At 53.6% G+C, this 27,963-nt stretch overlaps 1 protein-coding gene across 6 annotated transcripts in view; it reads right to left on the bottom strand.

The window, feature by feature from the left end:
• The window catches only part of ZFHX3 (zinc finger homeobox 3), a 138,955-nt gene that overhangs the window by 98,007 nt on the left and 12,985 nt on the right, over positions 1-27,963 (bottom strand). Inside the window, exon 1 of one of the 6 annotated variants that reach the window (XM_076069761.1) lies at positions 11,149-14,206. The exons of the other annotated variants lie outside the window; for them this stretch is intronic. The gene's annotated coding sequence lies outside the window, so the exon portion shown is untranslated. Of the gene's footprint in view, positions 1-11,148; positions 14,207-27,963 lie in introns of those variants that run through there. 6 annotated transcript variants of the gene reach the window in all.

The following is a 27,963-nucleotide window of genomic DNA, read 5'->3' as shown; positions in this document are numbered from 1 at the left end:
AATATGCAATCACGGTGAGGAGCCCATCAAGCGCGCTCCGCTGCCGCCGCCGCCGCCAAGATGCGCGCAAAGGATGCCTGAAGGTCAGACCATTACTCCCTCGTCCCAGCATTACATGCCGGGCAGGCTGGAAGGTTGACCGCATCATCAGTATGAATGAATATTTAACATTTAACCCGACACATGGCCCCGTATGCAAGCAATCCCCCAACAAGCCATGAGAAAGTGCCTGCTCAGTATAAACACCGACAAAGACGGACGCAAAGACACCACATTTCCCGCCCCCACCCCCCGCGTGGCCTACCGAGGCTGCTGGGGAAAGGGCTGTTAGCGAGCGCCTATAATGGCCGGCTCGGCATATGGTAGGCCGGTGTCATCAGCGCCACGCTCGGCCGCTTTAGTCTCCCCACGTTCCGATGTCTACGCATCAAACCGGGACATCTTTTAAGGCCAAGTCAACCTAGGACAGGCCCAAGACCAGTCCGGATATTCGCCACTGATGTTAGCTGTGGCCAGGATTCGAATTCAAGTGTGTGCAGTGCTCTAACCACGATACTACCACTCCCTATATAACCACACACACACATGCATGTCATAAATAAGCACCCTAAATGATACACTGAAATAAACCACTTATTACATATGTGCAGCTCTTTGTCAATCCATCACTGGGTAGAGGCCTTCTCAACACCACATCGGCGCGTGGGGGTTGTTTGACTGTGCTTCACCATCCGGTGCTGATTGTTGATGGAGGTGCCCAAGGTGGGATCAGATATCACTCGACGTGAGCCGTGGCCCGGAAACAAACTCGGGTAACTGGGCTCATGGTGTAATGCAGCAACTATTGCACCACCACGCCTAATTAGACAATAAATATCCCTACCTTACAGGTATGCAAACGCACAGTTATTTCCCGCGAGAGTGACGGTGCAGTGGCTTGCATACCACGCTATAAAAGCCCAGTGACCGAGTTGGATTCCCAGCCACAGGTAAACATCAGCGGCACGGGGAGGAGTGTCTCCGTCCCACCGCCACCCTCGCTGACCAGCTTGGTGAAGTGTACGCCTCTCACAACCCTCATAAACTGACACGGCTTGGGGAAGCCTACGTCTAAAGTAAATTGATTTTTTTTTCTAAATTATCATTTTAAAAATGTACAAACACGCAAAGTAAAATCGCGTGTTTAAGGCGGGCGATGAGTTCCTTGGAAGTGCCTCAAAGCGAGGAATTGCTGTATAGGACCGAATCACATTTGCACTATAAAATCTGCCTGCAGTCCATGCCACGGAGGGACAAAGCACTGAGATGAGGGCACACAACGCCGCCATGCAATGTGTCATTCCTCGTACCGTATCACTCTGCCGCTCAGGCGGGCAGCTCGAGAAAGTAGTTCGTCATCGACCGCTCAGAGACCGCGTTATCACAAAGGGCGTTCCCGCGTCGTGCATTAAAGTGTTCCCGAATAAAAGAACCGTGCTGAAGCATGAGAAAGCGTCAAGTGAGGACTTATGTATGTAAAAATGTGCACCGACTCATAAGGAAAGAAGAGTTCAGAGGTCAGGGCTCCTGTCCTGGAGGCTCGTATGGAATGGGAGGGCTGAGATTAGGATGCATGAGGGGCGGCACTCTCGAATTTGGCGACGTTCTCTACGATTGAGAACCCCCTCACAACAGCTGCCCCCCTCCCTCACATTCCACACCTCAAATATCAACCACCCCCGAGCCCGACTCTACCCCAATACCACCTGTAGCACAGACACAGATCCCCTTCCCGTGCAGCTGCACGGACGGCTGTTACTGTCAGCGAGCCACTCCCGAGGCTGGCACAGCGACGAAGGGGTGGCGCGTGGGCCATCGCCACGCCTCGCCAATGTTTGTTCTCCTGTGTCTACACCTTTGCATCGGCTACTTGTTCGAGGCCCAAGTCGATCTAGCTAGCAGAGGCCCAGCACTGGCACAGGTGAATCGTCACTGATCTTAGCCGTGGCCGCGAATTGAACTCCCATTGCTGGCATTGTAGAGCAGAGCGCTAGCGACGCAACTGCTCCCTACGAAGACAAAGATCCCCTGTATAGCCTGAACAGACTGTTGGGGCAAGTGCTGTTAGCGAGCACCTATGAAGGCTGGAACGGCACACGAGGGGGTGGGTGGCAAGCACCACGCCTGGCTGTCTTTGTCTCCCTAGTGGCAATGTCTATACACCATACTAGGTACTCATTTGAGGCTGAGTCGACCTAGAAGAGGCCCAGGACCGGTTCAGATAATCGTCACTGGTGTTCGCCATGAGTGGGAATTGAACTCGGGTCGCCAGGTTTGTACCGCAGCGCGCTAATCGCTACACTGCCGCTCCCCATACACACACACGCGCGGGTACATGCACATACATATGCGATATCACATGCTAAATTTAAAAACACGTGCAATTTTTACATTTGTTAAAATGCTATTTCTTTTTTTCGATTGGTTTCAAATTCCATTTTTCATGTTATATTTTTTTTACATCACGTATTAACCACGTTCCAATTGTCATCGTTATTCCATGGATGTGGATTTTATAATTTCAGTATAGTACAACATTGCCGAGGACGACATCTCCGCTGCTTTAGCGTCCCGCACGGATGGGCGAGCGTTGCGAGGCGCGCGCTCGCAATTGTAAGGAGTTTCCGGCTCCCACGAAGCCGTGCGCGCACTGCTCCGATCATGGTTTACACCTTCGCCGGCACATAAACGCCAGGTGCGATTGCCACAATAAAAAATAATACAAATTAATAGTAATAATAATAAAATGTTACAACCTTGCAGCACACACAATGATGCAGAAATGCGCAAGCGGCCTTTGCTAGCGCCGACGGGGAGGGCAGCGACGCTGGTCGGAGACGCACCACGCTTGCCGAAAAGAGAGCCGGGCGCTGGGACAGATGGGGAACGACGGAGAGGCGTCCCATCGACAACCAAGCGCCATTCCTCGGGCCCACGGCATGAACGTCACGTCATTTGTGCGGGAGTCGGTTATTTCGCCGTTCGTGAAAATGGCACAAGGACGCAAAGGTTACCTTGCTGGTGGAGTGAGCAAAAGTGTACAAAGGTTGAAATATAGGGCGAATAAATAATGTGAACAAGATGGAAAAAATATATATTTTAAATCATTTTTGAACAGAATTGGGACAATCTAATTGCATGGATGGGTTGGGTGTGAACTGCTCCAAGCCTAGCAAAGGCACCACCATAGCAACACCAGAGTGGCACCACAGCATAGCCATGGTGTCCCCGCGATAACAGTTGCACAGCGATCGAGTGTGCAGGCGGTGTTACTGCACCAAGGTCCACAGACCGAAGGGGCCCAGGCACCGAGCTATGAAGAGGAGTTGGGGGGGGGGGGGGCGTGGGGAGGAAATTGGCCAGGTGTAGGCCCAATTTAATCCTTGCACCAGGGCTCATGCCAACCACGCCATGCCACTGCATGTTGGCACCACAGGGGCGCCACTGTGGACGCCGTGCTCGTTGGGTTTTTCGCAGCAGCAGATTTCAATACACGAGCGAGGGAATAAACGCGCTGCCTGTTAGAGCCACTAACCAACCATAAAGCTCAGGGCTTCATAAAAGAGCCAATTATAACACAAGGGGAAGGGGAGGGCCCAAGACTGGCTCTGTCTTTGAACTTTCCAAGCGGCTGCTTTGGAAGCCGGGCTAAGCAGTGGGGAGGGATTAGGGGATCTCTTGCTCCGAAGTTCTGGTTGCTCTCACCTTTGTCTGACACACTTTTGCAAAACAGCCGATTCACCTGGCATGCGTTTAACGACCTCCAATCTGCACCAAGGCGCTGTGCCTGCGCAGCCCAAATTAACCCTGCCCTGCCCGCCTGCCTCTTCATTCAGAGCCCCCCCCCCGCCCCTCTGGGCAAAACTCACAGCCTTGGTAGGGGTGGGGGTAGGTGGGTGGGGTGGGGGTGTGGGTGGGGAGGTCTGCGACTGAAAAGGAGGGCGCAAGTGACGCATTAACTAATGGGCAATTCACTTAACAAAATTTTAATTTATGACAGACGCTGACGCAGTGAATATACACAGGACGCTTATGCATATATTCATGTAGTGCACATACATCAAACATATCGTGACTGAGGGACTCATCATTGCTGCTGCTGCCAGCCAGAGAGCCCAAACAAAACCCCACCCCCCCACGGGAGCTTTTATGCTGCTGAGTGGTAGTGCCCAGGTTGGATTCCCTCCTGGGGTCTGGACAGATGACATCGCCAAGGAAGGATGGTATAATCGTTATGGGCGCGCGTGGTTATGGAGATATTAAATAAGAACGCACTACTATTAAGGCCCAGAGAGCGAGCAGGAGAGAGATCTTTGAGAAGGGGGCTTTGCAATCAGGACTGCAGTAAATGACACTTCAATTTCCTGGGAATTAAATATTAACACGTTTAGTGTGTAACTTTAATCATTAATGAGAGTCAAGTTAATTATGCCAGAGGCACGGATCCAGTAATGCAACATTGGAATGAGTCTAAAAAAGCATGAAATCTTAATCATTCCCTAATTACTGTGGAGACAGGCACATTTATCTGCACTTTCAATAATTCAACACAAACAGCTTGTGCATTACAAAATGGCCGAGATGACAACTTGCGCCCGAGATTGTCTGTAATGGATCCTGCGTGCGATCAGAACTTTAAAGTGCTTCAGTCACGCGGCGGCACTGCCGGCGGGCGACACGTACAAAGCGCTCACCGATTCCGAAAACTGCTGCTCCGAGCACAACGCATCTGATCCCATTAATCTGAGCATTAAAAATAAACACCGCACATCGGTATTGTCCGCAAACATTGTTGTGCAAACAGCTAAACATGGACGGCGATAGCTTAGGACGAACACCGCCCTCGCGATCCACTTCATTCATCCCAGGAATGCGAGCCGTCAGTGGTTCGGCAACGCCTCCCGCGCCGCTACTCACCCGGCGATCGCGCCTTCACAAGCGTCACCGCGGCTCTCGGCAAAAGCCACGCTCCGCAGCTGTGACGTGAAATTTGGCAACGGATCTTGCCCTCCGTCGCGGTCGCATGTAATAAGTTCGCAAAAAAATTACAACCGCCCGCCACCGCACCTTCCGCTCCACACCACAGACCTCTTGCCCCCCTCACCGCCCCCCTCCCAAATAAAAAAAAACGTGCGAGGCGGTTTTGGTTTAGCCGGCAGCTTCTGTGCGCGCGCTCCCTGGCACGGCGACAACACAAACACAGGGGCATAATCCCTCGGCTGCTGATTTAGCGGGGGCCCCAGCGGCCGCTGCGCCGCACGCTAATCCAGCTGCTGACAGACAGCGAGAGCTCGCACGCCGCCGCCGCTGCCGAGCTTCATCCGGCCGCGGCGAGCGCGCGGGGCCCCTCTGCCACGACACCGCACGCGGCGTTCTCGTCACCTCCCCACCCCCCTACTGCCGCCCCGCGCGCCAACCGCCACGTTTGCGCCGCTCCTCCTCCGCCGCCCTCCGCGGCGTTGGCAAAGGAGGAGGAGGAGCGGCGCGCGCTGCCAATTAAACAAGAACGCTTGGCCACGCGCGTCCCGGGGCGCCCGGTGGCGGGCCATCGACTCGCTCGCGACGGGACGCGGGTGACGGGCGCAGCCGCGCCCAGAGGAAACGTTAGCCCCGAGCCACCGTCGCGGGGACGTGCGGAAGCGAATGTGACATAGCGGCGGCGGGATTGAGTGCCGGCGGCGGCAGTGAGCGCCGGCGGAGTTTGATAACTTCCCAGCAAGAGAGACAGGCGGCAAGTGGACCCCCTCCTCCCCCGGCTCGCGCCGACACAAGCGGCGCTCAGAGCCGGCGCGAGCGGACGGTGCCGGAACGCTCAGCAGGCGAGCGCCCGGAGCGGAGCGGCCTCTCGCCGGTTTGCGGACGTCGGCTCGAGACCACGTCCAAATCGCCTTGGCCCTCGTGTGTCATTTCAGAGACCTTCCGTTATTGTTTCCACGCAGAAATAATAAAAATCAGCTGAGATAATTATTAATAATAATTATAGGCGCGAGCGGTAAGGACAAGCCAAACTTCGCTTCCTCTGTCTAGTCAGGCTCAGCCGTGTGACCGACATCCGAAGGTACTTCACGCTTCTGAACCAAACTCAACGCGGGGGTCGACAGATCTCAAATCAAAAGAGCTGCGGAGCCAGAACACTTCAAAAATAGCCTCGAATGGTCTGCAACGTAGGAGGAGATGAGAAGGAGCAGAAGACACACAAATGGAGGGCTCTCAACCAATCCTGGCTATGAATTTACGATACCCACTCGCGTTAAAATGGCTTAACTTGAAAAAAACGTTGCCCGTTTCAGCGCGACCTGTGGAACGTGCTTACATTACCCGCTCTCAGTGTTTAGAGATTCTGTTGCGGTACGCATTACACTCAGTGGTTTCACGGAGCATCCCGTCGCCTTTGAAGCACATTTCCCAAGTTAGGACGCGCCCGCTCGCTCTCGCTCGCACGCTCGACGTTCGTTGCTCAAGCAATAAAACAAAACACGTGTCCCGTTTGGTTTGACGTACGGAGGAGATTGCAGCCCTGGCTCACGGGTCAGCACTGCTGGCCGGTTAAAGGGAGACAGTCGCATGCTTGCCTAAGTGGGCCCATTAACTGCAGTTGACATTTTTCGCTTGACCCTTCCCAAAGCGAACGGTGGATTTCTCTCCCCCCCCTCCAATCTCTCTCTCTCTTGTCTCAGCCACGGCCCCGACTTTCCGACAGCCGTCCAACGTCCACGCCGGTGCCGAGGGGACGCGCCGCCCAGCAATGAGTTTCAGTCTCCCGAGGGTACCCCCCCCCCGGAACCGAATCCGTATTTGAGCGGCCGCCCCCTCTCCCGCGCGGCGTGCTCTTAGCGGGAGCCACGAGTGCGACGAGTATCGTGCGTCCTTCTCTTCTGGAGGGCCTTCACCACCACCCCCCCCCCCCCCCTTTGAAATAAACAACTGACAGAGGTGCCTCGCAGCCGGGGTGACCGAGAGGCGAGCAAACAAAGGGAGTAATGCCCTAACTTTACTTAAGTTTTTTTGCAGCCATTAGGACAAAGAAGCAGTCACGAACGGCAGTAATAAGATGAGGTCCCCCTCCCTGACAATGAGGGGGTGGCGAGCAAAGGAGGGGGGGGGAGGGAGGCCGATAAGACGGGGGGCCCCCCCTCGACAATAGGGGGAGGCCGATAGTCCTTTGTGCTGCCCAGGGTGCGGGACTCAGAGTGATTAAGCAGCGTGTGAGCCGATGAAGGGGAAGGGATATATAAAAGGCATACCAGGGCCCGCCATTCAGCAAAGCGCCTGCAGAAGACAAAGCTGCAAAGGAGGGGTTCGAATTCTCTCCATCTGCTGGCAAATTACCGCGGACCGAATCGCGCTCGGCGCGCGCTGGGCAAGGGTGGGGGACAGGGGAGCGGCGACGGGTCGGGGGTCGGGGTTGGGGGGGGAAGAAGATGCCGGCGTGAAGAGCCAACGCGCCGGAAGAGAGACGGAGAAGGCGCTCGCGCGGTGCGAGCCGAACACAAACCGTGGCGTCCTCAAAACAGGCGGACCTCTGAAGTTTTTTCTTCCGCCGTGAAATAAAATCGTCCAGAAATCATATCGCGTTGCCGCGGATGTCATTACTGCCGGGCTTTGATCTGCCCCGCGCGCGCACAGCCCTCCATCAACATGTCGGAGCACGTTAACCAAAGACAAAGGGGAAGCTCAGCGTGAAAATTTCAGATGTGTTTAATCCGGCCAAGGAGCTGAAAGGGACCCTCGGCGGCGGAGGGATAGGATCGCTGTTTATTTACTTCCCAGTGCTGGGAAATAATCCATCAAAGTGGTGCCGAAGCTTAAGACAAAGCTTCGCTTCCTTTTGAGCCAGTCAACAATGGGCTCATTAAAATTCAGTTAATATGGCAACGGCAGATACGCTCCAACTATTCCTAAAGTACTTTGAAGTCGGCGTTTGGCTGGCGTCCGGGCATTGCTCGCGCCGCTAACGCGACCCCGAAGCAAATGATGAAAAACTGCGGTGACTCAAAAAGTAAATCAGATGTAAACATATTGTTGTGACCCGTACACGCGAGTGAAAAAAATAGGCCGTGCAAAAACTTCTCAAAGTGTACATTACACGGGGGCAAGGGTGCAGCACTAATGGGCGTCACGTGTGTCTCCCGAGTCCCCACCAATAATCCAGATGCGAGTTTACATGGCAGCGGAAAAAATAAGCGTAATGAATAAACATATTCTGTTTCCCCAGAGGGAAAAAAATATATCAATTTAGTCCATCAGCCTAGCAGCCTTCTAGGTTCGACGCCTTCCAGCCAGTTGTTGAAGCGACCACATTGTTAACAAACTATTTCCCACACAACCCACAAATGGCAGCAAATGATGCGTTTATTTGGGCACGGTGCGGCGATACGAACACGCAACGTTCGCAAACGAGAACGGAAACGAAAAAGCTGGAAAAGTGTGCAAAAGAAGCTTTGAGACGTACACGCCGGGAATTACCTTGGGGCAGAGACAAGAGAGGAGACGGCGCGGATTGGATTAAACACTCGCGAGTTAACACAGCGTACCGACTCAAACGCGAGTGGGGCTTGGGCGGCACACGTGTCGTGGCCGGAGATGACCACCTGGCGGTGAGGGCTTGCGGGAAGAGTGGCAGCCGAAGAGAAGGACACGTGCCGGACAGGGCGTCCTCTGCAGAGGTGGAGCGGCACAGATCAACCCGAGTGCCGGAATTACGTGGACTGTTGGATCAACGGACTAGGAGCGATTATCGACGATTCGAGGAAACCTTCATCGGCAGTGAATTGATCGTGAAGATGGTGCTCCTGGTTGATCGTGAAGATGGTGATCCTGGTTGATCGTGAAGATGGTGCTCCTGGTTGATCGTGAAGATGGTGATCCTGGTTGATCGTGAAGATGGTGATCCTGGTTGATCGTGAAGATGGTGATCCTGGTTGATCGTGAAGATGGTGATCCTGGTTGATCGTGAAGATGGTGATCCTGGTTGATCGTGAAGATGGTGATCCTGGTTGATCGTGAAGATGGTGATCCTGGTTGATCGTGAAGATGGTGATCCTGGTTGATCGTGAAGATGGTGATCCTGGTTGATTGTGAAGATGGTGATCCTGGTTGATCGTGAAGATGGTGATCCTGGTTGATCGTGAAGATGGTGATCCTGGTTGATCGTGAAGATGGTGCTCCTGGTTGATCGTGAAGATGGTGATCCTGGTTGATCGTGAAGATGGTGATCCTGGTTGATCGTGAAGATGGTGATCCTGGTTGATCGTGAAGATGGTGATCCTGGTTGATCGTGAAGATGGTGATCCTGGTTGATCGTGAAGATGGTGATCCTGGTTGATCGTGAAGATGGTGATCCTGGTTGATCGTGAAGATGGTGATCCTGGTTGATCGTGAAGATGGTGATCCTGGTTGATCGTGAAGATGGTGATCCTGGTTGATCGTGAAGATGGTGATCCTGGTTGATCGTGAAGATGGTGATCCTGGTTGATCGTGAAGATGGTGATTCTGGTTGATCGTGAAGATGGTGATCCTGGTTGATTGTGAAGATGGTGATCCTGGCTGATCGTGAAGAAGGTGATCCTGGTTGATCGTGAAGATGGTGATCCTGGTTGTCGTTAAGATGGTGATCCTGGTTGATCGTGAAGATGGTGATCCTGGTTGTCGTGAAGATGGTGATCCTGGTTGATCGTGAAGATGGTGATCCTGGTTGATCGTGAAGATGGTGATCCTGGTTGATCGTGAAGATGGTGATCCTGGTTGATCGTTAAGATGGTGATCCTGGTTGATCATTAAGATGGTGATCCTGGTTGATCGTTAAGATGGTGACGTGCAGCCTTCGCGTGCATTTCTCGGCTAGTGCCAGAATCAGCCGCCGCGAACACCACCCCCGATCACACGTGTGTGCCAACACCGTGCCAATCCCGTGCCACGGACGGTTACTGGGCCTGCTTCCCATCTTACCCCCGCCCCCCAACCCTGCACCTGTGCGTGGGAGTACCCCAAAACCCCGCGCCTCCCACTCAGCGCCACCGGGGGAAATCAACACAATTACACAAACAAGCAAACCTCCCGCCAATAATACGTTAATTAAATAAAAATAATAACAAAACGTAAAATAATTAAATGTCCATACACTGTCACGTTAATTAGTCGTGGGATGGAGCGGTGGTGCAGCGGTTGGCACACTTCTGCTGTGAACCTGGCGACCCAAGATCGATTACAGTGGCGAGTGATGTCTGAACCGGTTCTGAGTCCCCACCTGCTGCAACCTGCACTCACCAGTGTGGTGAAGTATGGTTAAACAACTCCCAATACTGATACGGCATTAGAAACACGCGTTTAGAGTATTTGGCTGATGTACATTGGCCCATGATAATCACCTTCGTTGAGCTATCAATTGTGTTCAGGTCGCTTCTGAAAGAGCTATATAACTCAGTGGGCCTTACCTGGAAAATACTAATAGTGATACACTATTAAGGTGGCCTTCATCCAGATGTGGATTGACAAAGTGGCTGAAAATTAGTTAAGGAGCAGAGATAAGCAGACATCGTGCTGCTCGCAGCTATCGCGATTTTCACCTGAAGACGAACGCTTGTGTTGCGTTCGAAACGTCGTGATTTATTTTAGCTTATTTCACGCGACTTTACCAAAAGAACCAAAGAGTATGGATTCCTGCAGTCACGAAAGCTTCAAATCAAGATTGAGCATAGATAAATATGGACGAGCCATAAGGACAGCTCAACGCTGCAACGCATGGGTAAAGATGTACACAAGACGTGCTCGGCTTGCCTATCACGCCAAGACACCTCGCACAAGCCACGTGTTCTAAACGCAAGACAATGTGGATACTTATGGTATCTACATGTACCCGCACATCAATGCGCTGCACAAAAACAGCAGGGAATGTTTTTTTTTAAAGAGAAAGATGCAATTAAGTCATAGCAAAGGTAGAACGTAAATTATTTTCGCTCGTACTTGAACAGGGGGCAGGTAGTCGACAGCACGGATGGCAGGGGGCGAGGCAACCGAAACATACGGCCACTTTCCCACGACTGCTCTCACAAGCCGCATGCACCACGTGCGAGAAAGGGCACGCGAACCCACCCAACCCACCCAACTCACCCCTCCTCCTCCCCCTCTCATCGCTGTGGTGGTGCCCCTGCAGGGCATCGCCTTGGTTTGCTTGCGCAGCTCGCTCCACGTTCCTGGGCTCGCCCTGCGAGCGGCCGAACCCTCGCGTCCACCCTCGTGCGGCGCCGGGGGTCTCACGAGCTACCCACCCCGCCTCGGCCACGGCAGAGTTCCCCCTCGCCGACGGCCGGAGAGCGCTGAGCGAGCGGGGCGGGGGAGTGCCAGAGAGCCGAGGCCGGCACGCGTGCGAGTGCGTTGTGTGAGAGCGAGTGAGTGTGTGAGTGCGTTGTGTGAGTGCGTTGTGCGAGTGCGTGTGTGTGTAGCGGTTAGCGCTACGCTGCGCTATGAACCTGGCGACCCGGGTTCGATTCTCGCTCACGGCCAACACCAGCGACGATTATCTGAACCGGTCCCGGGCCTCCCCTAGGTCGACTCAGCCTCAAATGAGTACCTGGTGCGGTGTGTAAACATCGCCACTGGGGAGACAAAGGCGGCCGGGCGTGGTGTTGGCCACCCACCCCCTCGTGTGCCGTTCCGGCCTTCATAGGTGCTCGCTAACAGCACTTGCCCCTACAGTCTGTTAAGGCTATACGGGGGATCTTTGTTTTATCTTTTGTGTGTGTGCGAGTGCGTGCGTCTGCGCGAGTAGGTGAGTGCGTTCAAGTGTGTGTTCAAGTGAGTGTTCAAGTGAGTGTAAATGTGAGTGTGCGTTTAGGCGTGCCAGTTTGCGTGTCTTTGCGTGCGAGCGTGCGAGTGTGCGAGTGAGCGGTGGCCCGGCGAGTGCGTGCATTGCGTATGTTGTGTATGTGAACGTGTGGGAGCACTGTACACGTGTGTATGTGTGTCAGTACACGTCTGTGTGTGTGTCAGTACATGAGAGTAGGTTTCAGTGACAGGAATGCGACTCGAATTTCCCGCTCACAGCCAACACCGGTGACGATTATTTGAACCGGTACTGGGCCTCCCCTAGGTCGACTCAGCCTCAAATTAGTACCTGGCGCGGTTTGTAAACATCGCCACTAGGGAGACAAAGGCGGTCGGGCGTGGTGCTGGGCACCCATCTCCTCGTGTGCCGTGCCGGCCTTAATTAGGTGCTCGCTAACAGCACTTGCCCCCAACGGTCTGTGAAGGCTATACGGGGGGATCTTTGTCTTTGTAAGTGCGTGTGAATGAATGTGGGTGTGAGCGCATGCGCGTGCGTGTACTCGGCTCACGCCCGCTCACGTGCGTTCACGTTGGGGGGCGGAGGGGGCTGGAGGAGGGGGGGGGCAGTTTTACGCACGCATCATCGCTCACTCTCGGGCATAAATAAACGGAGGCCACCGCTCCCAGTCGCAAAAGCACATCGCGGGGGTTAAATGTCAGCAATCCACCTCGGCTGGCACATTCAAACGACTGAAAATGTTGAACTTATGGCCCCCGAATTCAATTAATCACCGCGCCGCGTTTGAAACAAGCGGCGTCCGGGATTTACCGCTCTCGCCCGCAACACAAAGACGTCACGGAGCCGCCCGTGTTAACACAGAGAGAACATTTCGTCAATTAATAAATCCCGGCGTACATGCGCGCCGCTGCCAAGCCGTTTCCAATCACGAGCGGCGGGGGCTGCACATTTGATTGGAGATTCGAGGCAAAAATGCCGAGAATCAAAGCACGCAGACGGCGGCTTGGTTCGGCCGATCGACGACTGCCCCCACGAGCAAATATGAAACCCCCATGAGTGGGCGCAATCTTCCCTGAGAGCTATAAACAATAACACCTGCTTGCTGACGCGGCTAAATGCCTAAATGACAACAACAATGGCTCATCAACAATGAATGTTCCCGACATCCCTCGACCAACGGATGTATATTTTAGGCATCGTTAATAAAAGATGCATGAAAGTGGCAATCGTGTGTGTTGTTTACATGTGATGCTTGTGTTTGACCTAAATAATAATGATAATCATTCTGCGAGCGAGACGTCGAGTTGTTCGCCGCTGCCGTAGCCATGAACAGCGTTTGTTGGTTGTGGCGGGTGGTCACGCAGAGCCACGCGGAACCCCTGCAAGGCCAGAGGCCGCACGGGTGGAAAGTTCTGCCCAGTGATTAAAGCTGCCCTCGTCAAAGACACGCGCCGCTTGCATTTCTTACAACATTTGGACAAACACCTCGCAGACTTTTGCTAAAAAAAAAACCAACCCAACATTATCTTCGCGCTCAGAAAATGTCCAAGCCAGATTTCAGCTCTCGTATTTCGTTCAACGCGACTGAAAGGATGAAGCTTAAAGAGTGTATCCTTGGAGTTGCCGATTTCTCTAGATTTTACAGCAGTCACATTGTTTTATGTCAGCTAATCGTCGTACTTGTTCACATGGCGTTCCTGCACGACAAACGTGGATAATAAATCAGAAATACCGCGCAGTTAACCTGCACATTGCGACACTCGTCATAAAAGCAGCCCGCAAAAAAAAACAGCCAATAACACGGATCCACCAAAAACTATGCTGCTCTGCCAGCTCCCCCACCTCCCCACTCCCACACAAAGACAAAGATCCCCCGTGCAGCCTTCACCAACTATTGGGGCAAGTATTGTGAAGCGAACACCGAAGGCCGGCCCCGCCGCAAGAGGTAATGATGCGGCCGAAAACCACGCTCCACGCTCGACCACCTTAAACTCCCCAATGTCGATGTTGACACACGCACCAGGTATTAATTTAAGGCCGAGCCAGCCAAGGGAGTGGCCCGGATAGATACTTCAGCGCGGATGTTTACCGTGAGCGGGAATCGGAGGAGCGGGTCACCTGGCTCGCTGTGCAGTGCACTAACCACACCAGGGGTGCCCGTAAGTTCATGCAGACCCGGGGCTGGAGACCCGGGGCAGAATACCACGGTGCAGCCCTCTTATTCAGAAGCGACGAAAATACTGACCCGCTAAGGGCTCCTCGTTTTGTGTGAGGCCTTGAGCAAATTGCCCCCGTTCCTATGAGCAGGTCTGCTGACCACTAACACCACCACTCCCACCACAAACACACACGCACAAGGGGCTACAGGGGCCCTTTAAAAGCCACGACAAGATTCACATGGTGAGGGGAGGAGTGAGGGAGTGAGGGAGGGAGCGAGGGAGGGAGGGAGGGAAGGAGGGGAGGAGGAGGAGCGAGGGAGGGGGAGGAGCGAGGGAGGGGGAGGAGGGAGGCGTCGGGTGCAGGATACGCAGGGGTCCCCGGTGGGGGTGGCATTACCTGCCGCCCGCGCAGAGAAGCCCCCATTGTGCCATGGCCAAGTTGGCGCGAGGACAGCGCCGGTCTCTGACGGCACCGCGTGGTTTCCCGCTCCTCGGAAAGCCCAGCGTTCACCTCGGCCCTAACCCGCAAAGGCTTCGCCTGTGTCGCCTTGCGCCGCCTGCGCCTAGCCCGGCTATCCCCGGCGGCAGGGAAATGCCACCGGTGAAAATGCCACCGGAGAAAATCCCTTCGACCTCTTTTGCGCGAGCGCCAGCTCCGAATGCCCGGTGGGGGTTTTTTTTGGCACCGGGTGAAAAAAAAAATAATGGGCCGACGAGTGTGTGACTGGCTATTTGAAGGTTTCGTTTCACGCACAATCCCAGAGCGATGAAGCTCTCGGGTGGAGCCGCTTGTGGTGTTCCGCCGAACGTTTTTGAGCAATGACGCAGCCAAATATTCATTACCTTGGTTTTTCCATTGGGGTTTGCCTATGGCAGTAATTGTAGCCGTGGCTTTTATTTTTTTGGAATTGACCAAATGCACCGAGTTATAAGGTCAAAGTGGCTTCCTGCTCAAACAAAGCTTAATGTGAAGCATTGATGGGTTATCTGCGGTTTACAGCAAGGAGAACTCCACATTCCTATGGCAGGGGCGAGTTTATCTACAGGACGACCACTGTTGACTTGCCCACAGAGCGGGTTTGCTAATTTTCTTAACCCATGGTGGGCAGCCAACTCCTAATCAGGAGTTGAACTCACAACCGTGAGATTGCAGAGACATCAAACCCGGACAACCATAACAAGACAGCAGCAGGGAGTATGCTGCTGAATTAAAGATCGCCTACCTTCCTGGCCACATAAACAAAAAGAGACTTTCCTCTGCATTGTTTACGTTTTCCGCAGAACCACAGTTTGGACGTCCGGGCTTCAGAGCATTACAGGGAGCGAGTGTGTGGTTATCGCGCGGCATTGTTGATTCAGATAACTCATTCCATCTCCAACAGTCAGGAAACTAAGATGTTTCTCACATCCTGGCCCCGTGGCAAGGTTCTGTTATTGCGGGTGGGAGTGGACGAACGGAGCGTGGATCAGTGGTGGTGGGGGGGATGGGTTGCGGGATCAGCGCTGGTGTGGGGGCGACCGCTGGTGGGGCGGACATGGAAAAATATTTTACAATTAGCCGAGTGGAGCCCGTACTGAGCCAGCCAACGCAGGAGACAATGGGCGAGTGAGTCAGCTTCATCGCTGGGCCTGTCCCAACACCACCACCGCCGCCTCCTCCTCCCATTTAGAGGACGAGACCAGCGGAGCCACCACCCCCCCCCCCCGCCACCACCACCCAGCACACACGCACGGCGCGGGGCGCCATCGCTCCGCGCGCCCCGGTTTGCGCCCCATGAAAGCCCTCGTTTGTCTGGAGCCTGAAAGTTCATCCTTCTTATTAAACTCATTTCCAGTAATTGAAGTCAGCGCGGTTATTGTCAGAATTCCGGAGGATTAAGGTTTGGTTTTACAACAAACCCTGCAATTACTCCCCGGCACAATGTGCCACCGCCGCCGGCACCGCTCCCTCCAGCGCGGCGCTACAGCTCCCGGCCCACGCATCGCCCTGCAACAGAAGCCGCTCCCCCCCCCCCCCCACTGCCGTAATTATCGGCCCCGGTGCCAAAACACTGACGAGACAAATAATAATAAAAATGTCTCACGGTGAAGGGCAAGAGCTGAAATAAAAATGCAAGTTTCAATTGTATTAATTTAATTAAACTACAGCTTTAACAAAGTCACACCGCCGCGAGGTTTTGATGGGGGCGCGAGGAGGATGAGACTGGAGCGTGACGAGGATTAACGAGTGCGACGATGATGATGCTCTTTAAGGAGCGGGTTCCATGTCACCTGTACCACCTCATCGTGGCCCAACTTCATCATCCTTCACCTCTGCATGTACGGTGTCACAGCCTGGCGGTTCGTGTCACCGGAGTACCCCACTACGTCGGCTTGCGATTGCTGCCCTAAAAAACAATGGAGTGGGACAGAGCACTTGCACAACTACCGGAAATCCAACTTGAACTTTCGTCCACGCCGTCCCGAGGAATACCGAGGATGCCTCCCCCCCCCCCCCCTCGGGGCCTCGACACCCGACGTCTCGTGCCCAGTTTTACACTCCCGCACTCGCTGGGGGCAACCCCCCACCACCACCACTCCTCCCCGTACTGGCGAGTGCTTCAATTGCTTTACAAGTGAACAGGGTGGCTCTTACAAGTGCCAGAGGACACATCAAAGGCATGGGCAGCCCAGCCATATGGATGGGGGGGAGCGGGGGTGGGCTGTGCGATTGGGGAGGAGCGTAGCGAGAGAGGGCCAGGAGGAAAGGGGCTGATTGATCGCGCTAAATGCGACTCTGCCAACTCGGTGTAAACCCCCAGCGGTTTGCGAGGGTGCTTTTAAATCAGACAGATTTGACTGGGCGATAAGGCGGCGGTGTTGGGATGAGGAAATCATTTTTAGACTCTCGCTTTAGTTTCCCACCACTCCCCCCCCCCAATTTTTCCCCCACAAGTGCCCAATTTAGTGCTGCAAATGGCCCAAATTACCAGACTTTTAAAATCCACGGGATTTCAGAAATAGGTGAGTGAAACGCCAAGGCTGGATTTCGTGGATTTGCGCGGCTGCTGCCACCGCCGCGGCCTGGCCACGCTCCAGCGCCAGGACGGGCACCCGACACGGGGCCCTCTCCCGCGACCGTAGAACGCGAGCGACACAAATCGCCAACATCCGCGTCACGACAACTCGACGCTGCGTCGGAGTGGTTCGCGATCGCGTTGCTGCTCGCCGTTGTCGCCGTCGCTGCCGCCAGCCGCCTCCCTCTGCCTCGACAGCCGCGAGCGCTCGCACAAACGCCCCAAATGCGAGAAAGGGCACGCCCCCCCGCCGCCCCCCCCGCCCCCCCGGCCATAAACAAAGACAACGAGCCCATAACAAGTTTTTTTTGGGTTAGATCGCGTAAATATAAGTGTGTCGTCAAACCCGCCACCACCCGACACAACCAATTAGTACAGCCGATTATACAAAAAAAACCGAAAACAAGCGCAAGCCGCTGCCTGCGCACAGCAGCCATGCTCAAAAAGTCGTGACAGCGACAAAAGAAGGCGGAATAGAAAATAAATCGGCCCTTGTGAACGCAGTTCGCAGGTCGCCCCCCACCCTCTCCTCGAGGGGCCCTGCCCGACGCTCGGGACACAGAATCCCACAACTGTGCGGGTGACATCCGAGCCACGGCCATGTCACTTCGGGCCAGTGACAGATCGGGCCGCGGGAAAAGGCGGCCGCGTGGTAACCCGACACCCGCACTGTACGGGGGACGCCGCGGTGTGGGAGCCCCGCGAGTGAACAGAGCGGGGTGGCCCCTCAGCCTCTCGGCCGCTCGGTCCCTCGGCCTCTCAGCCCCGTGGCCCCTCAGCCCCGTGGTTCCTCAGCCCCGTGGCCCCTCAGCCTCTCGGCCCCGTGGCCCCTCCGCCCCGTGGCCCCGTGGCCCCTCGGCCCATCGGCCCATAGGCCCCGTGGCCCCTCGTCCTCTTGGCCCCACCTTCCTGCGTCAGCCACTCTTTTACATTTTACCTGAGCGCCATCGGAGCAGCCCGGGACCTTTTCAAGTGGCCGGGGTTAAGTTATCCTGATCTTTGCGATGGAAAATGATTGACCGGTAAAAATCGCACGGCGTTAAAACGCCTCGCCCGGGCCCGCCGCTTGGCCGCCAGCCCAAGCGAACGCCGCGTTCGCCGCAACAATTTTGGGTCCTTAACCCGCACGCAACCCCTCCTCCACCCCCCATGCGATATTCACGTGCCGCTCCGTGTATATAATAATATATTTGTTTTATCTCATTAGGGAAAGATCGGCTGGGGGGCTGCTCCTTTTAAAAAACGGCGACGGTACCGAGGGGCGATCCCCCCTCCCCCCCCAAGTCAACCAGCTGCACAATTGACAGGAAAAACAAGCGATAAACAAAATCATCTGGGTCGGAGGAAACGACGCAGCAGAGACTTTAAAATGAAACAATGAATCCGTTGGATTTGTGGAGTTTTTTTTCTCTTCTACTCAGAGCTGCTCGCTTTTTGACCCACAGAAGCCTGTCGCAGTGACAGGCCGCTCGCTCCTCCTGCCCTCCCCCCTCATCCGTCCCCCTTCCTTCCTGACCCTCGTGTCCCCTCCGCACGGAAGGCAGCAGCACGGCGACGGCGTCAACGCTCAACGCCACCGCGGGAGGTTTCGGCGGTCGTTGCTGCACGTTTTATCGCATGTGCCTGGAGCTTCTTCCACGAGAAACTCTCAGCACACGGAGCAAACGTCGGACACCGCGCCGGCCGACAACAAGTGGCACATCCCGAAAACAAAATCGGGAATTGTTGAGGGCCCCGTGTGACGCCGCTCGCCACAGCAGCATGAGGGCAGGCGGGCGCATTCCAGCCAGAGACCTCCCCAACCTCCACCTCCTCCAGCAGCAATGGCTTGAGCGTAAGGTCAGCAGAGCGGCCGGGCTGCACTGAGCGGCCAGGCGCAAGGAGCGGGAGGGGCGGCGGGTTGCTCTAAGAATGCGGTGTAGCGAGCTTTGGGCTTAGGGTGGGGTTGCCATTCGAGTCCCCTGCACCCACGCACCCCGCACCCCCGCCCCCACCACCTCCCCAATCCTCTCTCCTCCACCACGACCACGGACGTCTGTGGCAATGCTGGGAGCGACCACGCACAGCGGCTCTCGCTGTGCCCGCGCAAGGGGCCCACGGCGCTCGGTGAAAGTTCAACTTTCCACGGTGTACGAGCGAATAAACGAAATTAACCGAAGGCTGGAGAACGATTATCTGACAAAAATACTCGAATAAAGCATCACGACCGAGATCATTGCTATCGTTTAGCCTTCACAACTTTACGTGGCGCAAACGTTGCAACATTCACATCACCTCTAAGCTGCCTTAACTTAATGTTAGACAACCACGACTGCGCAAATTAAGCTTGGACAATGGATTGATTTCGTCCCGAAGCTAACGACTGCACGTGGTTAACGATCCGCGGGTGCGCGATGCGGCGTCAGATTTGCTCCATCGCTGCACACGCAACTCGTCCGCACTCTCGGTGCGACGTGGCGCTCCGGTGCGCGAGCGCGTTGCCTGCCGGTGTTCCTTGATGGGTGCGTGGCTTGAACCTTGGGCCTCCTAGAAGGCGGTCCCCGCTAATCAGTGCCTGCGACGTTGCGATTTTAGTCGCCGCTGTAAACTTCTAGATTTTTCCTTTTATTTCCCACCTAGGGTCCTCCCGTGGGTCACTCTCGTAAAACAGCGGATGGCTGAATGTTTCTCACCTTACGTCAACAAATACAATCAACCAATGACTGACCCAATGATTGACCCATCCCTCCTGTCAGTTATCTCTCATAGGACAGTATAATCTATGCGAGCGTTTCTCATCTGCATGGGTTTTTTCCCTCTTCACTAATGAATAAACCCATCCAGTCACGATGCCATTGTCAAGAATCTCAAGATTCATTCACATTGAGAGCGCTTTCTATGAAGTCCACGTGCACAGTACTTGACTGCAATCGTGCGGCGTTACGAGTCAGGAACTTTGCTCGGAGGCGCCCGGGACGGCACTCTCTCGCTCTCCACGCCGGCGTGTGCGCACACCGGGAGTCTCCCACGTGCTCCGGTGAGAACTTGGCGAGGGGCACCACAACCAGGTAAAACAGATTCCGACGCTTTTTGTAAAACTGTAAAACCTCGCACACCAAAGTGGGCTTTTGACAGATACAAGAGGCAAAGACGATGGCGACACCGTCACTGGCGAATTCCCAACAAGGGTTGACACACGGTACGCAGTTGCCTCGTTCTGTCGTCGAAAATTACGGCCACAATCTTAACGCTTTGGAGCCGATGGTCTAACACGGGTCCGTGTGCATTACACAGGTAGTACGGTGATGTCACGTGACTTGCAGGGCATGAGAAGGGGGTTAGATTCCATTGGTCACAGCCGTGCCCCTCTCACCGTTTAGGACTCTGGCAAGTTTCTCACCGTGGCTCACCCAAAGACCTGCCAACTCCCTCCTCACTAAAGCTCTCATCATGATCATCATCAGTGACAGCGGCCACCAGCATACCAATGCTGGATGAAGACCTCCCCAAGCCGTGGCAGTCTCTCGTGATCCTGCAATGCAACAATCCACCTGGCACCTGCACACGAGCGGCGTTACCATCTCTTGGCTGCCACTCCATCGCCATCCTTGGCCCCCGTCCTGCCCCAGCCCACTGACTTTGATTAAAGGTGCCACCCCAAACCATTAAGGAGCTATCCACCAAATACAAAGGTCCCCCGTATACCTTTAACAGACTGTTGGGGCAAGTGCTGTTAGTGAGCACCTATGAAGGCCAGCATGGCACACGATGGGGTGGGTGGCCATCACCACGCCCGGCCGCCTTTGTCTCTCTAGTGGCGATGTTTACACACCGCACCAGGTACTCATTTGAGGCCGAGTCGACCTAGAGGAGGTCCAGCACCGGTTTATTCTTCAAATCCCCCTTGCACCCCTCCCCTACATCCTATTCAAATGAAACATTTTCCCCAATTAATATACGATTCCCTCTTCCGCGCGTTTAATAGTTTTAAACGCGCCATTGTCTCTCCGCCTGGCCTTTCCTGCTTACCAGACAGCAGCACGGCCTTTAAACAGCCACCTCCGTGTCCCTTTGATAGTTGAGATCCTTATCCGAGGTACACCACCAGGATGTTTAAAACGGGCTCCCAGCTCGTCGCCAATTCGGATTAGCCCAACCTGTAGTGAGTCTCTATACAAGTCTGTTTGTCTGTGTGTGTCTCAATACGAGTCTATGGGTCTCTGTGCGGGTCTGTGGGTCTCTGTGCGCAAATACCATCTTCCTTCTAGCATTTTCCCCACCCATATGGGTGGCGGCTCTGCTTTCCTGCTCCTCTCCCCCCACATTCGCTCTCGTCCTGAGCCATCACCCCGACCAACCTCCCCTCTCGAGGCCCTTCCTGCCCGTCTCCGCCCTGACGCTCCCGCGGTCATCTCGTATTCCTCCTCTGGATGGTGGTCTTTCCCGTCTCTACTCCTCAGGGCACGTACCCACCTCCCCCTTACCATGTGACTGGATTCGTCCGAGATGGGTACCGCTCATTCCTCACTCCTCGTCTCTCTTAAACTTCACCCCACCACACAACTCGCTCAATAATCCACACAACCCCAACCCATGATATAATCTATCGTGGCCGTTTTGCTATAAATAATATACACACACACGCACACACTATCTGGGAAATGTGAGAAGTCTGCCGAAATGTTGATTAGCTCATATAAGTTTGGCTTTCCAGTGTCACTTTAATAAATCTTGTAGTTTTTAATATATTTTTGAAACGGCTGCCAATAACAACACTGTAAATATTCATATTATCAAAAATACCAGGGCGCTCTTTTCATCTGCAAAAAAATACCACGTGAAGAAATGTAATCAAAAAGCCTCCTTTTTCTTCTCTGAACTTTCATTCAACCGAACCGATGTGTTCACACAGCCAAACATCACTAATCATTACCGACCATCAAGGACCTCTTATTGCTGGAGATCAGTGTCATCATCAAACATCAATACCATCACTTAACACTCGTGTCATCAGTTAACATCAGTGCCATCCTATCACTGGACATCAGAGCGTTTCATTGGAGACCATCCCCCATCCCATCACGGAGCCATTCCATCACTGAACATTAATACCATCTCATCACTGAACCACTCCACCACTCAACCATCCACATCACAGAACACCAACACCACTCCACCACTCAACCATCCCTCCACTGAGCCACAGAACATCTTACACCACACCACCACTGAACCACTCCACCACTCAACCATCTCTCTACTGAGCCACAGAACATCAATATCCATGCCACCACTGAACCATCCCACCACGGAACAGTCTCCGAGCCCACGCTGTGGGAACCCCGCGATGCCCCATCCAGCGTCTCCCTGCATTCATGAATTTACTCCGCGATCAAAGGTAGCGTCATCAATAACCGCCGGGTGGCAAAAAAATGTCACAATTTGAAGAATCTGCCGCTTATTGGCCGCGTTAAGTAGCCACCGTCGCCGGGTGTGAGAACACAGAAGCGACGCATTTTTTTTTTGTGCAGCGATTCCAGATGTGCAGATCGAGCCTGCTCCATACAATTTGGCCAGGGAATAAGATCGCAAGAATGATTGGAATGCAATAATAAAGGGCAAGCTAATCAGCGCTAATGATATAATACTTGCCTTCAATAAGGCCAGCCAGCCAGGTCAATATTGTTTTAAATAGCTGTTAATCATTTATTAATATAAATGCCCAGACCGGGCTCAGGGCTGAAGGCGTCACAAAAGCAGACAAGCAAGGAATGCGATCGCGTTTAGATTGCGCAAAAGTTATTCTTTGTAAATATTTCCGAAATGAAAAATATCAACAGAGAAACGTGCCCAAAGGAGAAGGATTTTAATTGGTGCGTATCACTCGTGAATCGGACGCATGGATGCTCACAAAGAAAATGGAACAAGAAGTAAAAAGTGCGCCCAAAAGCGTGGGAGAGGTGCATACTGGGAATGGCACCGAGAGCCGGAGAGCGGATCACGTGGATTGGAGAACACACACACAGAAGAGACGAGATGAGAGACACAGCGTTGAGTGCAAGGCTTGGACAGGACACGGCACTCGGAAGGAGGGTGACCGATTGTTGATGACTTACGATCGAGTGGCAGCCAAAGACGGGATCGCCCTGAGAGAAGGCTTTCCGTCAACGATGAAATCGGTTCTCGTGCAGGAACTAGACGGTTTGATGCATTGCAGGACCGTGAGAGATGATGCCAGCTTAGGCGAGGTATTCATCCAGCAGTGCCTAGATAGCTGCTGATAGCGTTGATTAAAGTTGATGACAATGATGATAATGACTTGGTGAAACGCACAATTCTTTGGGATATTAATTTAAATGTGCGAAGTGAAAACAGCTCGTGGACTCGTTGTGATCTCTTTGTGCTAAATAATCAATCGGTTAGGACTAAGAGGCACGCGCTCGCTGCTAGCGCGGTCACCAGGACCTCCAGCGGCGGACGGGGGGGGGTGGAAATTCCGCACGGCAAACTCGGGGAAGGGATGTTCAACATCTGTACTCTGGCGCACATACGCACCCCGAGTCAAGATTGCTCATACATCACCCGCTAATGTGGCATTTCAAAACATGAATGGTTACATTCATTAGATTCATCTTAAGAGGATACGTAGCAGGACATTTTGTATTCCAAATGGCAAAACAATACCTCGATCTATGTGCGAGTACTGGCCGGAATTAAAGGAACTCAGAAACAGAACCGAAATACGCGAGGGGTGCCGGTGCAGCGGCTCGCACGGCGCTATGAAGCCGGTGACCAGAGTTCGATTCCTACCCACGGCTATCATTAGTGGCGAGCGGTATTATCTGAAAATTGGTCCTGGGCACTGACCAGCGTGGTGAAATATGGTTAAACGAGCACCACGATAGACAGAAACAAACTTCAGGAAGCCTGCATCGAGGTCGGGGACTGACGGAGGGTCGCGGCGACTCAACCAACCGAATTCACGCGGGAAATAACGAAACGTAAAGTTAAGGCCATCGTGAGTAAAGCCAGCGGCGCGTGGCACAGCGGCCGCAGAGGAGGAGCTGCCGGTGCAGGCGACCCGCAGCCTCGCGGCGCTAACGGATCGTTTCGGCGTAGTGCGGAGGTAGCGCCGGGGCCGGCGGCGGCGGTGGCGCCGCGGGCTCCAGCCGCGGCTCCGGACAGCCCCGGCGTTGTCAGGCCGTGCGATGTCGTACTCGGTGCGGCGTGCACTGTACAGCAGCGAATTCGGACAAAAGCCACGCGTGGGGTAGCAGCAGCAGCATCAACGCCACCGCCGGCACTGCAGCCACGCTGCTGCAGCCTTATCGAAGATCTGAAAGCCAGACCTTGCAGCCCATTTGGATATTCTGGTTAATGTTTAATTCGGGTAGAGATTGCATGACACAAAACAAACACACTCGACTTACTTATTTTCAGAGCTGCAATGCTGCGCAGTCACCAACGCAAACCGCTGACTGTTTCAATACAGAGGGAGCTTTTGGATAAATTATTAATATTATATGTGCTCTAGTTAATCTGCGCTGTAATTTAAATGCATGCGATTTGCCCAATTTGAAAAAAAAACCGCATTTAAAACTACGCACTCAAAAACGCGTTATTTAACGATACGCTCAAATCGTACACGAAGGAGTAATTTGTCCGCAGAACAAAACATTACCGCCAGCGACGGTTAGCGTCCGCTGTACACGGCGATCCCTTCCTCGCGGAACATTTTCCCGGGTCGCTGAACAGTGGCTGCAGTCGGTGGAACCCCACGAGCAGTCGCCACGGCCTGACGGCAAAACCCGTAAACGGTGTGCGGGGTGAAGAAATATTTTCCGGATCGACCGGACAGACCCGGCTGAAACGACCCCACGCATCACACACCCACACATCTCTCCAAAATTCAAACCGTCAAGACAGGTACATGGGTTTGAACAAGAAGGGACGATGGCCTATGGTCAAGAACGGTGACAGAGCGGCGGTCGAGGAGTGTAAACGCGTCAGAGAGGACGTCCACAGAGGAGGTGGAGCAATGAAAATCAACTGGCGTGCAGATGCTAGGTGGACAGCCACCGAGGTTCGTGACGGGTTTCTTTTCTCATTCCTGTTGCTGCTCCATGGCCCCCCTGTACCGTTCCCGTTCTGCTGTAAATGTGAAAAGATCGCTTGAGAGACGGTGACAGCTTAAGCGTAGGGGGTGTGGGGAGGGGGGCTTCATCCGGCAGTGGATCGACCGTAGCCGATGGACGAATGTAACGGCGTCTTCGCACCTCGCTTGGAAGACACGGAAGTGAAGGAGTCATGCGCGCGGCCGGCTGTCCCTCGGAGGTCCGCTCGGCTCCTCATCGTGCCCGAGAGCTCACGCCGAGACTCCCACCACGTGGCACGAGCTGAGCGGCGTCCGTGGCACCGGCGTACCTCGGCCAGGCCCCGATGCATGCCCGGGACGGCAAGAGCGCCGCAACTCGCGAATGAATAAGCCCCAATTTGTCAGAGTGCCACGCTCCCCCAATTCCCGCAATGCGGCCGCCTTTTATGATGATAATGTGCAGGACGCGCGCCGAGTAATTAAACGCGATCCCCGCCGCCGGCATTTGCATCCAAGGACGCGTCCTCCGGTGACGGCGGCGGCGTGGCCGGCGCTGAAAGGGCCCCCCCACCACCAACAATTAACATATGCAGATGAAACGAATTGACACGTGCCAGTCCGCGACGTCGGCGCCAGACCAGCGAGGGATTCCTATCAACCACCGCGTGGAAGAGAGAGGCCCATTAAATCCATCCATTCTCATTATCCCAAGTTCGCATGGCCCTTGATTAAATAGCCCCGTCCCTAGAAGCGTATTGATATGCAAACGAGGTTCGGGCGGCAGTTGCCACGGTGTCGTCGCCCGCTAACCCCGACCTGACACGGGGTTTACGAGGACAACGAAATGAGCAATCTGTCGAGAGGCAAAGAGACAGGCCGCTCTGGAGGGGAGGAGATGATAAATCGCCGCTTTGAAAAGTTGTTTTCATTCTGCTTTTTTTATTCCTTCTCTTCTACCCCCCCCTCCCCACCGTCAAATCCATCTACCCCATCCTACCCACCTTCCCTCACACACTCACTGTTCCGAACCCATCCTGGTTAAAACTGTCCCGTGGAAAAGTTAAATGCGTGTTGTCCGTGCGCAGTGGCTCGTCGGCCGGAAAAGAATGTGAAATTGGTCCGACCGGCCGCGGGGTCGCCGTGGGGATGGCTGGCGGGAGACGCCGGCGACGGTAACGCGACGCCGCGTGCTCACCGGGCAGCAACGACCGAGTGACCCTTGTAATTAGACGTGTCACATCCACCCCCACGTGACTTGTCAAATCTGCACAAACAGCGCTGAGCAGGTGGGGGGAGGAAGAGGGCTCTCAGGGTGGTGGGATTCCCGAAACGACGGAACGTGCGCACGAGGGCGGACCGAGCCGGGTCCGTCTCGGGTGGACGCGACGAGACTCGCGGCGACCGACACCGCTACGACAAAACACGCCGGGGCCCGGGCCGAAGGCGCACATGTCAGAGAGAGCAGGGCGAGGGACGGTCACGGTTAAACCAAGGGCCACGGCTACACAAACACACACGCGCACGCACACACGATAGACCGTCCGTGGTTACTTGCCTACTTACACGCGTATACGCAAGTGCGCGATATCAAACGTGCGCACGCGTGCCGTATACCACGCGCGTTACACCTCCATCGGCGCGCAGCGTGCGGGGACGCCGTCTGAAGAGGTCACATCCGCACGCAGCACATCGTGCGGTGCACTGCGACGCACGCAGCGTTAGACAGAGCACACGTGCATTAACGTGCCAGTATATGCACGCATGCATACACACACACACGTGCGTACGCATGCACTCACTCACTCACTCACGCACGAGATTTCATATACACGGGTCTCATTGTACTCCACTATACAGCGATAGCATACCACCACATCCACACAGTGCGTACAGCTGTCTACGAGCCATAGTTAGGAAGATGGCTATGTTTGTGAAAATATGATTTTAGTCTTTTGCATTCAGCGACAATTACAGCAGTTCCTTATTGAACGTCAAAAAAGAAACATTTATATTTTAAAATGAGTAAAATTTCGTCTGTAATTAAAAAAAAGTCAGATATAGAGAATTGTGTTATATGAAGGTCACATGACGGGAACATCACGGTCCTCAATCTGTGAGCGTGAACCGGTTGACATTATTTACAAATATAATTAACCTTTTACTTCCATGTTTAATTCTCGCACCTTTCTACAATTAATGAGAATCCATAGCTACCACCAATTGTAATGCTTCTGCTGAAATAAAAAAATAACTCGCGCAATTGCAAATAAATGTATCGATTAAGAATGACGACGAAATTTGAGTCTCACTCGGTGGAGACGGATCTCTTCCAGAGGACCGGTAGGCCGTAAAGTCAACATGGTTCCCATCAGTAAATATTTTTTTAATGATTTTTTTTTACTAACCTTTATATTATAAATACTATTATAAATACACGTAGACAGATTTGAGATTTTTTTTCTGTCAGCTTTGTAACAAACTGAAAATATATTCTCAACGAGCTGTAAAATTACATTTGCTGGTATCCTTTACAATGCAAGAAACAATTCGTTATTTAAATCTTACATTACAATTTAAGAATTACTTTGAAATATATTTGTCGCAGCTATAAATTATATATTATTATTAATAATCCATGAAATATATTTACAAACAGAGATCACGGTAATGTTTTAGACACATCTACACACGTAACACGAATACATCCAACCCAGACCTTACAACATTTCTCTTATTTGCACTGTACCATTGACATCGTTATTCGCACTGTCAAACGCTGCATTGTACCTTACCAAACAAGCGCGCGCACGCACGCACTCGTATACTCACTCACGCGCAAAAAAAACCTTTTCC

Source organism: Petromyzon marinus, chromosome 25, assembly GCF_048934315.1.
Source record: "Petromyzon marinus isolate PM22_M1 ecotype Great Lakes invasive population chromosome 25, UKy_Petmar_22M1.pri1.0, whole genome shotgun sequence".
Classification (NCBI taxonomy): Eukaryota; Metazoa; Chordata; class Hyperoartia; order Petromyzontiformes; family Petromyzontidae; genus Petromyzon; species Petromyzon marinus.
The sequence above is the reverse complement of the archived record's forward strand: the minus strand, read 5'-3'. Positions and strand labels throughout refer to the sequence as shown.